Raw genomic sequence first — 14,582 nt, 5'->3', positions numbered from 1 at the left:
CCATTTGTTCTGAGTCACATGCCTTCACGCTCATGTCATGTCTCGAAGCCACAAAATATATGAAAACCAATTTTAAAATGTGTTTCCCCTATAATTACACTAGTTTCAGTGTTGTATTACTAAACCTCATACTCTAAATAAAACATTAAAAGTATCTATGGAAGTGCTTTACTACTAAAAAAAATGTATGTCAGCTTGAAGCTGGAAGTTCATGTCGGCACGATGTGCAGAGGAGTCACAATGCCCTAAAAAGTACTACAGCTCTCTTTAAAAAGATTTCTCTTTGATATTATGGTACTTTTATTAGTTTCTTAGTATTCTACATATCCTACTCAAAACCTCTTAAAAGCGCACACATATCTGCTTATGTTGTAAGAAAACCACGCTGGAATCACAACACCTTTGGGACAGGTCATGATGGGTGCACAACTCCCAAATTAAAATAAAATACATTAATATAAGTTAAATAAATAATTAATTACTCCACGCACCTCACAAGCATACACAACACCTCACAGACAATACTGTTTTCACTTTCTTGGAAATTCCAGTTTGAAAAATAATCTCAAATCTTTCATAGACAACAATGCATTATACATTAATTATACTGAACATTATAATGACTGTAACAAATGAATTATTTGTTGCTTTCTTGTGGTAGAAGCATGGTACATGATTCTTCTTCAATATTACAAGGAATACAAATCTGGAAATTAGCTCCAAACCTCTCTCATTTGGCCATGGCCTGTTCACATTAGTATTATGCAATGGTCAAACTGTGCTCTGCCAAGATCAGTATGTTAGAAAAAATAACCCAATCACTTTTTCCATTGATTTTAGAGATGCATTAACATTCAGAACAATATAGAGATATCTCCAGGAAACAAAGATACACTTACTTTACACACTTTAGTTAATTATGCACTAGTCAGTCATACACCCACTCAAGATCCAACTCAGACCCTCACGCACCCACTCATAGACTCATGTACTCACTCCCAAATTAAAACAAAATACATTAATAGTAGTAAAATAAATAATGTATTACTCCACACACCTCACAAGCATACACATCTCACGGACAATGCTGTTTTCACTTTCTTGGAAATTCCACTTTGAAAAATAATCTCAAATCTTTCATAGACAACAATGCATAATACATCAATTATACTGTAAATTATAATGACAATAACAAATGAGTTATTTGTTGCTTTCTTCTGGTAAAAGCATGGTACACGATTCTTCTTCAAAATTACAAGGAATACAAATCTGGATATTAGTTCCAAACCTCTCTCATTTGGCCATGGCCTGTTCACATTAGTATTATGCAATGGCCAACCTGTGCTGTGCCAAGATCAGTATGTTAGAAGGAATAACCCAATCACTTTTTCCATTGATTTTAGAGATGCATTTAAATGCAGAACAATATAGGGATATCTCCAGGAAACAAAGATACACTTACTTTACACACTTTAGTTAACTATGTACTAGTCAGGCATGCATGCACTCAAGATCCCACTCAGACCCTCAAGTAACCACTCACAGACTCATGTACCCCCTCACAGACCCACTGAAACTATGATACACCCACTCATAGATCCACTGGAACTCATGCACCCACTTACAAACCCACTCAGACACTAATGTACCTTCTCATAGACCAACTCAGAGACTCACACACACACTCACACCCACTCAGAGACAAACACACCCACTCACAGATCCACTCACGTACCCATTCACATATCCAGTGAGACACTCATGCACTCACTCACACACGGACTCTCAAAGGTTACAGGTTACAGTTACAGAATAACATTTTATTTTTAAACTTAGAAATTCACTTGAAAATGCAAAGTTTACAGGGACATTATAGTTGGAAACATTTAAAAAACCTTAGAAATTCACTAAAAAAACAAAGGTTACAAGAACACTATAGTTAGGAATTATAATTTTTAAAAAAGCATTAAAAATTCATTAAAAGAAACAAAAGTTACAGGGATGTTATAGTTTGGCTTGGCTTTCACTTGAACAAAACCATTGCAATTCAGCAGTTGTTACCTGAGCTAACTATAACTTACGCCTCTGTAATGCACTGCTTATGACCTCACATAGTACATCACTCATGACATGGTCAGTGGCATCTTTGATGACATCACTTATGACATTTCAAAGTATATTACTCATGACATCATTCACAGAACCACTCAAACACCCACAAAAACATTCACACACGTACTCACACACCTATATAACCACTCACACACCCACACAAGCAACCACTCACACACCCAGTCCCACACCCACACAACTACTCACTCACCCATACAGCTAGTAACAGAGCTACTCAATAACCCATACTGCCACTCACAGACATTTACTGTGTAATATATCACCTTACATACCCATTTACTTACCCATACACCCACTAAAACAGCCATTTACTCACACATGCATCTACTTACTAACCACGCCACTCACCCATAGAGCCATTCACAGTCACTAAGTCACTCATGCAGCCACTTACTCACCCACTCATACACATACTCACAAGCCACTCACCCACCCCTTTAGCAACTCCAACACCCACTCACCTACCTATATAGGCATTCACACTGACACTCATCCACCCATATAGCCACTCACGCATCCACTTAGTTATTCATACAACCACTCATTCACACAGCCACTCACCCACCCATAGAACCACTCACACAGTCACTCAGTCACCCATAGAGCCACTCACACAGCCACTCATCCACTCATACAAATCACAGGCCCACTCACTCACCAATTCAACCACTCACACAGCCATTCACTCATCCATACTGCTACTCACATACCACTTATTCACCCATACAGCCACTCACATATCCATACAGCCACGCATACAGATTCAGACAGTTTGACAGCCCCTCATATGATATATGTATGAAACAGTATCACCCTTACACTTACTGGATGATGTCATCAGTGATGTCATTTGAGATGTCATCAGTGATGTCACTGACCATGTCCTTACCAATAGTTACTGAACTAATCTAACCAAATATATCTTAGAAATAACTTGTTTGTTATTAAAAGTAGTACAATACTACTAATAGATATAAAGGGCAGTGGAATTATGGAGAGCCTTATAAAGACATCATACCATGTAAGCTGAATGATGTCATAAGCACTGACGATCCAAGTAGAACCATATACCACTTATTTAACAGTAATCCTCCTTAGAACTTTGGTTGGAGAAACAAAGTATAAGAATTTGGAAGCTTGAAGGGAAGTTTTTGTTTGAATTTAAGGTTGCTGTGATTATATTCCGTCAATCCAGTTTTACTCATTAAATATACAGTACAATGTCCGGATGTTACACTATGCCCATTGTGAAAGATGATAACCATTGTAGTATAAGTTCTTTCTGAAATAGGTATTTGTCCAGCTTTGAAGTAATCGCTGTTTCCAATTTACTTCGATCTGCTCTGCATCATTGTAGCATTAATATAATATACTTTCCACTTCTTCGTACATGTGTTGTTGGCATAACATCAGATCGACAATTTAGACAGGTATTGTTCTGGTTAGATTTTTTGATCAATCTGTTCAAAGACACAGGCCCTGATTATGTTGTCAGTCAAAGTTACATCCGACTGATATCACTGCGAATGGGGAACTGACAACCTCAGGTAGGAAGTTCTAACACTGTAACTAGGATGCAACCGCACATGGTGTGGTTGCAAACTTCCATTTCTCAATGTTAGCTTGGGCGGCAGGCCAAAACCTTCTGCAGCACCAGCTCATATTGAAAAATGGCAGTTGTGAATGCTTGCTACATGGTGCAGGAATGTAAAAGGGGAACCATAGGTACCCCACAGGGCCACAGGTAGAGGGCCAGGGGGAACGGGTCCCTGCTAGGGGCCCCCAAAGACACTTTCCAACAGCAGTTCCATGTCAGAAAGGCCGACATGGTGCTGCTGTCGGAAAGTGCCATCCTAATATCGACGGCAGAAATGCCGTCCTCTAAGGATTATGAGGCCTTTCCATCTGGCCAACGGGCTTCTTGAGCCCGCCAGAAGTGAGTCAGATTACCAGTCCAGTTTAAACTATAATCACTCTCATTGTTATATGGCAGTTGGAGTTTGAACCTACAGTGTCGGTCAGAAAGCCTCCAAACAGCGACATTGCAATTAGGCCCTCAGTTTTGCAATCTGGTAGTGTTAAAGAAAGAAATCGCTATGAATCTATTTGTATACGTGACATGAAAGATCAATCTTTACACTCATGGTTCCATGACTTACTCAGTCCAAATAAGTCATCCCTACTCTTTTCTTCTTTTTCTAAAACTCCCAGGATGACCATTATAAACTTGTATGCATTATGTGTTTTGAGTAAATTGTACTGATCCACTACATATGTCTACTAGATCGCAAATGCCCGAAGCACAATGTATTACAGTCCTATCGCTATGTAAACATTGCAGCAAACCACACAGTGCAGAACAAAATCTCTTTTGTGGTTTCTGTTCAATTGCATTTGCAAGATGTGGTAATTGAAAGAATACATTGAGAACGACATTTGCATAACAGTTCACGCCAGAAGCGTTTGACAACTGTTAACCTAGAATATCTCACTCATTGTCCACTCTTTTCTTTTTAACAGATTTCTTGTTCTCCTTATTTTCTTTCTTTTCAGCAACATCTGTAGAATCATTTGTAAGGTTTAATTTTGGACGGATTATGAGTTTTTCATAAATGGGATACGGTACTAAATGAGGAGCCTATACACTTCATAACCAATTGTACTCTTTGACACAATTTGCATCAGCAGTTACTTTGCTGTCATCAAATTCAAACAAAAACAAACCAGACAACATTCTTACTCGGGATAGCATTGTACATGGCATACCTTCTTTAAATACAGTACTACCAATGTAAATGAAAGATGCATCTACACGTATGACTTGAGATTTACAGATATTCACACCATATGCTAGAGAAACTGGAAACAGCTGCCACTAAACATACAAGTATTTTACAAGCAAATAACATACAATACATCTACCAATCTGCTTTATGATACCAATCTGATCATTTTTTGTTTTTGGTAAGTATTCAACTAATTCCTATTCTTAAAGTTAATTAAATCAATCCCTTTACCTATAGCACCATTAACTAATCCTTTACTAAACATTAAAATTAAGCCACAAAATTACTCTATAGTTTTTGCCAACACTTTTATAATCCTGCAGCTCTGGAAACAGGTTTCTCCAATAAATCTAATTTTGCTTGTAGTTTTTAACTTAGTAGTACTGCCACCCCCTGGTGTTCCATTATATTGATTGCTGTAATTTTTAAAATATCTTCTTTCTCCAGTTTTAGTGATTGTTTGTTAAAACAGGAACACTATTGAAGTGTAGACATTAGGCAGACAATGTATTTCCCTTCTTCAATGAAATTGTACATTAGCTGTTCTGCTGTCATGTTTGAAGAAAATAGTTTCTTTATAAGTCGTCTTTCTAAGAAACATTTCCCCTCTTTTGTGAGAACTCCTATTCTAATAGCCTTGAGAATATTTCCTTATTACATGTCAGATGCTTGTAGTTCCTTGTGTTGGGCGTTTAGCCAAATATTTACGTTTCCAATACTTCCCAGGAAATTCCAAGTTTCATCATAAAGAACTATCTTGAACACAGGCTATCCTTTGATCTGGGTATGTATTAGCAGGTTGCTGAACACAATTAAGTGTTTTCCTCCAAACAGCACATCTTACTTTGTTTTAAATCTGTTGCATTCTCAAGTGTACAAAGGCAGCATTACGTTTAAGACCATGCTCAACTCAGCAATGATTAAAAGTTTCAGTTTCTTCTGTATTCTTGAGACTTCATGACAAGCTTCATGAAAGCTTTTGAGACTCTAGTTTGTTGTCATGTTGTACAGGTAGCATACGTATTTGATGTAAAGTAATTTCTTAAATGTTGTTGCAACTAATCCAGTTGGTGCTTTTACTACACAAATATGTTTTACTCTTTAGTCTTCTGTAGGTAAGCGGTGGGACCTTCAGTTAAAAAGCTTTTCCAAGTTCCAACTTGACCACTAAAGTATAATAGTATTGGCTTCAATGATGAGCATTTACAGTCATTCTTGTAATGGAGGAATCAATGCTCTATTTTCTCTTTTACCTCCATATATATTGATTTATGCTCGTCGTTCAGTTGTCCAACTAATTGCTCCTAATCAGCACTTTCTTGTTTTTCTTGTTGAATTGCAGTCTCCACCTCATTCATGGCTATGGCAGTTTCATTTTCATATACATGTTGTCCAAGAGGATCTTGACTCAGTGGTACTGAACTTTGGCTGCTTTGTGAGCTGTCCTTAGCTATCTCAGCAACATTTTCTTCTTTCTGTTCAATCTCTTTATTTAACATTTTCATGTAGTTGGGAAAGACTGAACACTGAATACTGTCTTTCATAGCGTTAAATGAATCTTCACAGCTGTCATAGTGTCTGAGTATCTCCTATTCAGAATGCCAATGCTTGAACAGTTGCAGAAGTTCCAAATAGAAAAACTTTCATTTATCAGGAGTTTGAGAACTACGGGTTTGATTTAGTTCCCAGCGAGACACCCGTCTTCCCTCCGTGGTAGAGTTTACAAGTACTCCATCAAGCTGACGGATTCCTACCCATCCACCGGATTTAGATGTGGGCTGGCTGTTCCACCATCTGTGTTGACAGAGTGTTTTCGATCATGTAAATGGTCCAATGCTGTAGATGCTGCAGACTCCTCTGATGGCTGACATTACATAGTTGCCGTCACAGTGGTGGGAATGCACCGGCATGTTTAGATGGCACAGGTGTATTGGCATTGTTCTAGTAGTGGATTGGCGACGGAGTGATTCCATCGCAGGACGCGTTCAATATTTTACTATTCCTGTGGCTTTTAGATGGATGCTAGCATCATACACCTGATCTGTTTTGGCTACATACCCCATTGTAAAACACACTCCATTTCAGACCACAATACTTTGCCATTCCACTGCAGCAGAACTTTGTTCCTGAACACTTTTTCAGTGAAGTGAGATACTTTTTTTTGCTTTATCTAGTTCTTGTTCATTTCCTCTTTTTTATCGTGTGGATTATTAACTAATTTATGTTTATGATCTTATTATGGCAGGGAGAAGAAATCCATGTTTTATTGATGGAGAATAGCCAGTCATGGTGTATGAAACTATTAGAGTAAAGCCACAATTATTTGGAGCCCAAGTATCAAATACAACTGTAGCTCAGAAAATATTAAATGTGGGCCAGAATAGTTGACAGGGTGAAAGCTGTAGCAGGAAATAAGGAAGAGGTGGAATGACCTGCAGGGGCGAGTTCATTCCCAGCCCTCCAAGCTTCACCTGGAGACCCAGAAGACTGGTGGTGGTTTCCCAGCCCACCTTATAACATTTTCCCTGGGAGGAGTAGGTCTGGCAGATCCTACATTCCGGAGGCTTCAGAGGAATTCCTAGTGGAGTGGAGACTGGTAAGTTATACACGCAATGTGCAAAGGGGTTTTTGCTTTATATTATTTTTTGTGCCATTTGTGTGCCATAATTTCACTATTAAAAATGCCAATCAGAACCATTCTTAGGTGTTAAACAGTTCCTGGAGAGAACTGAAAATGATACAAATTAACATGGGAGCAATAATGGGACATTGCAAAACTTTGACAATATGGTTTCTGAAAATGTTCCCTCTATGCATGAGATAATGATGAAAAAACAAAGTTTAAAAGCCTTGAAGCAGGTGAAATATGACCATTTAGAAAATGTTTTGAAAACAATGTTCAGAATCAGTTCAATTTACCCAGATACGATAAAACTATTGTATATGTCTTTACAGCATCTTCAAAAGCAGGTGAAGTGGATGTTGGCAAAGAAGGCAGGAAAGCAGCTGTCCATTCTGGTACTGGTGCTGAAACATCTGCCACTGATAGACACAGTGCCATGGAGGGTAAGGGGACTGGACTGGAGGCCATTATCTCATCATCATCTTCAGAGGCCTCCACAAGCGACTAGTCCCTAGTGGTGGGGGCCATACAGGAACTGTTCCAATCTCATTCTTGTCCACCACACAGAGAACGATCTCCAACCTCTCGCTTGCTTCCCTCAGTTGGCCAAACTGGAGCCCCTAAAGGGCCTGGGGGTCTCCTTCACCAAAGGCACCTCGACTCCTGCACGTGTCACCCCGGCTCCGCTGAGTGAGGAGGCTATTAACCTCTTATGCAGCATCTCTGTGGACCAGACTGTGATAGTGAATGGCATCCAAGGCCTTAGCCACCGAATGCAACATATTGTTGCATTTCTGACTGTCATTCACAGTGCAATGTCTGGTATGGAGATATCACTTGCAGAAATAGCCTGCTCACTCACCCGAGCATCCAACCAACCCAATTTTCTGCTCCAACTCAAGTCCTTTCTCAACCCAAATTCCAACTTCCAACCTGATCCTATGCAAACTCCCTTCTTTCCAAGCACCCACTCCAACAGAAACAAGCAGCACAATCAAACACACACATAAACACAAACACACAAAGAAACACAAACAAACAAACGTATGCACACTATTGACACTATACCCACAACCACCACCACACGGACAACCACCACAACTACCACCACACCTACAACCACCACAAACCCCACAGCCACCATAACCACACAATACAACCACACCCATAAACACCACCACACCCACAATCACCACAGCCACCACCAATTCTGCAACCACCATCACAACCCAACCACAAAAACCACCACCGCATCCACAGGCAACAGAATCACACCAACCACCTCAATACCAAACTCATCAAAGCAAACACACTCTACACCCAAAACAACACCAACCAAAAGCAAATGCACACACTCACCCAAATACCAAACAACTGTCAAAAATACACACTCAAACATGCACAACATACACCAGACCCACATGCAACTGCCGAACATACATACACATGCACATCACGTACTACAGCTTTCTCTACCACCAAAAACCAATCCTCTTTCACCTCTTCTACCCTTTCTCCTCCTCCAGAATTCATCTCTCACCTGTACTTAACCCTTATCAAACCCAAACCCACCCCTCTGAAGAAAGATCCTTGAGGTGCATGTTATATGCTTAATAGATTCCCCTTCCTGAGGAGATTACCCTCTGCCAGTATGTTTAGGAAGCAAGTAATGGGCTACAAAACCACAGCGTGTTGGACTTGGAAACCATTGTATACTTCTTTCATATTATTTGTTTAATGTATTTCATTTATGAATAAAAAGATTTTAATTTTACAAAGTTTGTCCTAACATTATTATTCATTTACAAGTCATTGATTATTTAAAATGTTAATGATGACAAATGTGAAATACATATTCTCCGACAGGCACCGTCTTTGTCTCGGAACAGACCAACCTCCGGTCAGCCTGTTACGAATGTAAACTTTGCCGTAATACAGGCTCACATAGAGAAATTAAGGTGGGTGTAAAACCATGCACCTTCCGAAAAAAGGTGAAAACATGGCTTTTCCCTGAAATCTAACTACCCAGAATCAAATGATATCCCTTCCACCCCTGATGCACAGCGTTTCAGCTATATGCACACAGCGCCAGGATGCCCGTAGGGTTGCAGAGCGCTTTATAAATACTATAAATAAATAAATAAATAAATAAATAAATAAATACATAAATGCACCCTGTGTCAGGCACCCCATGGTCCCTTCCACACAGTGCAGAGATTTCCAGGGGGGCACCCTAAGTATCCTCTCGGACACCAACAATAGGCCGCGGAGGCAAGGGGGGACTAGGGGATTACTGTGCGGCTTCGACTGGTTAGAAAACTCTGAGAGACACTTAGAACCTCGTCGGAATGACCAGTCGATTTATGCTCCAACCGCCGGTATTGTAATTCGATGGTCGGACTACAAACCGACCGTGTCAGTTGGAAAGCCTCTGACCGCGGTCAGAAAGCTTCAGACTAGCAGTCAGAGGCTTTCCGACCGACATCATGATCGGCCCCAAAATATTTTTTTTATTACATATGTGTACAGTCTGAACATTAGTGATAAATAAATTGTAATGAACATTAACATTTTGCAGCAAGCAGTCATCATAATAATGGACACGTACACCAAATAAATCAATATTTGTGTTTTTTTTTTAAGTGTTAATACAGGTGTGTTTATTCTACCTTGATAAGTGATCAAGATAAACACATATGCATTGTACCTTAAAAAAATAAAGAGGAAATTAAAATGTAATAAAATACAGAAGATGCACTTGACTTCGGGGATATGTTGCATTTATAAATATATTACATTATTTTAGTTTTGAACTAACATTTATTTTTCATTTATTTTTAAAACAAAGTTTTACCTTGTCTAGTGCAACTTCTATGTAATATTAAATGTACATTATTCCAATAATGTGTAATATGTATGTTTATAATGTGATAGTTTATAAAAAATATTTGATCACCCCTGTATGGACAATTTTTGAACTTTTGATGAATGGCAATTTTTGTTTAATTGTCCATTATCATGAAGGCAGCTTGAACCAAATTTGAAAATGAAAATAAAATTATACAGGTGTGATTTTTTAAATTTCTAAACAACATTATGCACATATGCATTAAACATTAGTAAAATATTGCTTGTAAGAGAGATCTTAAAATGCATGAATACAGAGCTCATGCAAACAGACAATGCAAATGGAAACAAGTAAAAAAGAAGCTTACCTTCGATTTCGGTGATTACAGGGTTGATTAGCTTTGTGGTCAAGTAGCAGTAGCAAAGGAAGGACTTGGATGATCAGGTTGGTGGCGGAAACGGAAGGGGAAAAAGAAAAAAGGTACATTTCGACCTCATAGACTTTCAACACCACCAACTCAGGTGTGGAAGTTTACCATCCACAGTTACGTCGGTGGGAATGCAAATTGTGATTTGCCCCATTGAAATACTGGCTGGACACTCTCTGACAGCTGATTTTGCCTATGGCATCTTTGACATGGTAGGAAATTGAGCAGGCAGACTGCCTAGCAGGCTGACAGAGAAATCGATGGAAAATTGATGGCAAAACCAGATCCCCCAAGATCTACAAAAAGGTCTTGCGTTTTCTGTGGCTTGTTAAACTTCCTTTTGTATGTCACACCGTTACAACTAGCTACTACATACTTCTCTTCATCCATGTTTACTGTTATATTGTTTTTATATCTATAGTGTTTATGTATTTCATAAAGGCACACTTTCTGGGTCAAACTCTGGTAAGTACTTAATTTCAAGTAAAGTCTTCAAGCTTAGCTGCGAGTACAAGCTGGCTGAGCTCATCTAGTCACAGCATGCATTAGAGCCTATCTCCCTATGTAATGGATTTTCAAGCTGAAGCTGTACAATTTCTTGTATAGTGACTTTTCTGCAGAAATCTCCTCCCACATGTCCTTCATCTCTGTGTTCTCTAGTTTTGTTAGGCACTAAGTGATATAATAAGCAACAGTGATGGAGTTGTCTTCAACATATTGTATATCATAATTTGCATTCCACATTTTCAGAATCTCAGGATTACAGTCATTAATATACTTGGAGGTCTCTTTGCCTCTGAGGTTGTGTGTGTTTTTGGTGATTTTTATATCAGCGTAAGTCTGAGAGCAGATAAAAGTTGTTCACTCTTTGGAAATAACATGTCTGGGAAATCCAAAATAACACCTTGTGTAAGGTTTTCCTTTACACCTGTATGTTCGACGAGAGTACTTGTCAAATCTATGTGTTTGAAAGAGAACAAGTTGTTGTCTCTGGCCTTTTTATCATTGTCTTTGAGATGGTGCATATCAGATTATGTTCTATGAAAGAGATTACAGAGTCATCACTGTATGTTCCAAATTTCGATGCATCTTTTATCCATAACAGTATGTTAATATGAAAAGGCACCTTTTGCTTGGTGCACTTTGCGCCAAAAGAAATCAGTAACTTCACAAATAGGATTTTTTTTGTTGCAGATGAAAGACAGCATGGCTTCAAACCTGTGGTTTAAACATTAGCAGGATCCAAAGAACAATATTCTCCAGCTGTCTTCACGTTGATGTCCTTAATATTTGAGATTGCTTCTCCTAAAAAGTCAAGTAAATCATCTCACACATAATCTGCACAACTGAGTGTCAGAAACCAAGTAGGTGCGCCTGAGTTTGGAAACATACATTTAAGTTTTCCATGACGATACCAATACTCATTGGTTCCACGTTGACATGCCAACAAAATAATCATCCTTACCATGAACTTTGCCACAAATTCCCTTGCAGAGAAGTTTGGAGATGAACTCCTGTCCCCAGAATGTGGGTCCATACAAGTCACTCTTAAATAATAGATGGATTATGTATGGAATACACTGGCGAAATCTAGGGTCCTGTGAATATAGCCTAGTTGACCTGTACTCATCTGCTGGTATTTGTACTGGGCGGTCATCATACAGGGCACCTACTCCAGTTGGAAATAGGCGCGGAACATAGTGAGCCTCTACATTTTTTTCACACATACTCAATGAAGCTCCTTTTGCTTATTTCATTCGAAAGAGATCAATAGCATGGCCAATAACTTCTTTGGAATAGAGTAAGTGGATGCTATAGAGTTCAAACAATTCTTCTTTTTGGATCTATCCACATTTTCAATCTGTTTCTCGATGGTAACGTTTCATCATCCATAGAACTTAAATCTCCAACAACATAAACATTTTTTAAATAAATCTTATTTACTTTCAGTCATAATGTAGCTTGTTTTACTTTCTATTGGCCCTTGCCAGATTTTTTTTGTTTTTTGTAGGCACATTATTTACAAGAATTGTAAGTGTTTCATCAATATCTCTCTCCACACGGACAGTTTCAAAAGTCCATTTAAAACATCAAAGTAAGTAGACAACTCTTTCTTTAATGCCTTTCTATAGGTATTTTGAGGTAGTTTTCCAGTCTTTGGTTCCACACAAACTATTGCTTGAAAAGGGTGTATGCATTATATGAGAACTGATTTATAAATATTTATTTGTTGAAGTTTGTGGGAAAGTAGGATCTGCTTTAATGGTTATCCCCGCTTTTTGCTTGGTGTCAGTGTATTTTGTACTAGTCTGTCTGGGATCCTGCTAATCAGTACCCAAGTCACTGTGCTCCTTCCCTAGATTTGACCATGGTAAGTACTATTGTACATCCACAATTGGCTATTGGTGTACCCCTGCAAGTCCCTAGCATATGGTATTAGGTTAGGTATACCAGGGGTCTCCCAGGGGCTGCAGCATGTAGTGTACCACCCATGACAGACCACTCAGACTGTGACTTAAGGCCTGCCATTGCAGCCTGTGTGATTTGGTGCTTGCACTTCTCATGTCAGATATACATCAGCCAATACAATATGTCAAACTATATAGTGGCTGTTCCGAACCTGCTTATTTTTGGTATCACACATGTTGAAATCATACACCACCACTGATTTCAGTATTGGAAACATGATCCCATGTACTGGGGGGCTACCCTAGGTACCCTCTGTACTACTGTTACCAGCCTTTCAGGGTCTGAGAGCAAGCTAGTGCTGCTGCCGACCACAGACACGTTCTCCCCTTGTGCCGCTGAGCCAAGCTCGAGTAGGGGAAAGTAGAACAATAGGTTTCCTGTTGTAGGGAGGTGTGACCACCTCCCAGACAGGAATTAGTATAAAGGGTTGGAGTGAGGGTGCTTGCCAGTGCCACCAGACTGCTTTGAAGACATATCTGGTGCCCTCCTTGCATACTCCAGTCTGAACCAGTTATGGGGTGCCCTTGGTTCTCACACTGCCACAAAAATGGAAAAAGGACATGGGAGATTCCTCCTGTGAGAGATACCATTGAGTTGTTCCAACCCTTCCCTTAGGGTACTTAAGGGCTTACCTGTGAGTTGGTCCTCAGATTCATAATGTGACAAGACTCAAGGCTGAAACCACGTCACTCTTCGGCCATCTGGACACTTGCACTTTGCTGGACTTTGCCTGGAACCAAGACTGCATCAAGGAAGACTCCTGCTAGTCCTGGTCTTGCTGTTCTGCAAATCTTCTCTTTGTCTGTGTCTGTGCTTCATCCAGGATCTTCAACAGACCTATGGCAATCAAGGACACCTAAATTAATCTCCCTTGGAGTGAGGAAGTCACTCCCCTGCATCTGCAGGCACCGCAATAAAGCTGACCGGTCTGCTGCTCCTGACATACCACAGACTTTGACAGGCTCAGCAATAAAAGTGGTGGTTACACAACTCCCTGGAGGCCAGATCTGTCCTCTGTCTAATTTTGAGGACAGTATCCCTCGTTGGAACCACGGAGACCAAACCCCTGTGCAACACGTTGACTTTCCGTTGCCAAGGCTTGTTGGTGCTGCACTCCTCTGATCTTTGGGCTACAAGAAGCTCCAGTCTCCAGCACATCTTCCTGCCAAGTATAGCTTCCTCACTGGATCCTACCGTGGGGCTTCCTTCTTTGTAAGCTGCTCGAGGTCCTCTTGTAACTACTGTGCCTTCAGCCTAAGGGTCCTCTTGGGAGTGTTCTTCAGCTCCAGTGGGCTA

The sequence above is a fragment of the Lissotriton helveticus genome, chromosome 8 (genome assembly GCF_964261635.1).
Source record: "Lissotriton helveticus chromosome 8, aLisHel1.1, whole genome shotgun sequence".
NCBI classification, from domain to species: Eukaryota; Metazoa; Chordata; class Amphibia; order Caudata; family Salamandridae; genus Lissotriton; species Lissotriton helveticus.
Note: the sequence above shows the minus strand (reverse complement) of the source record.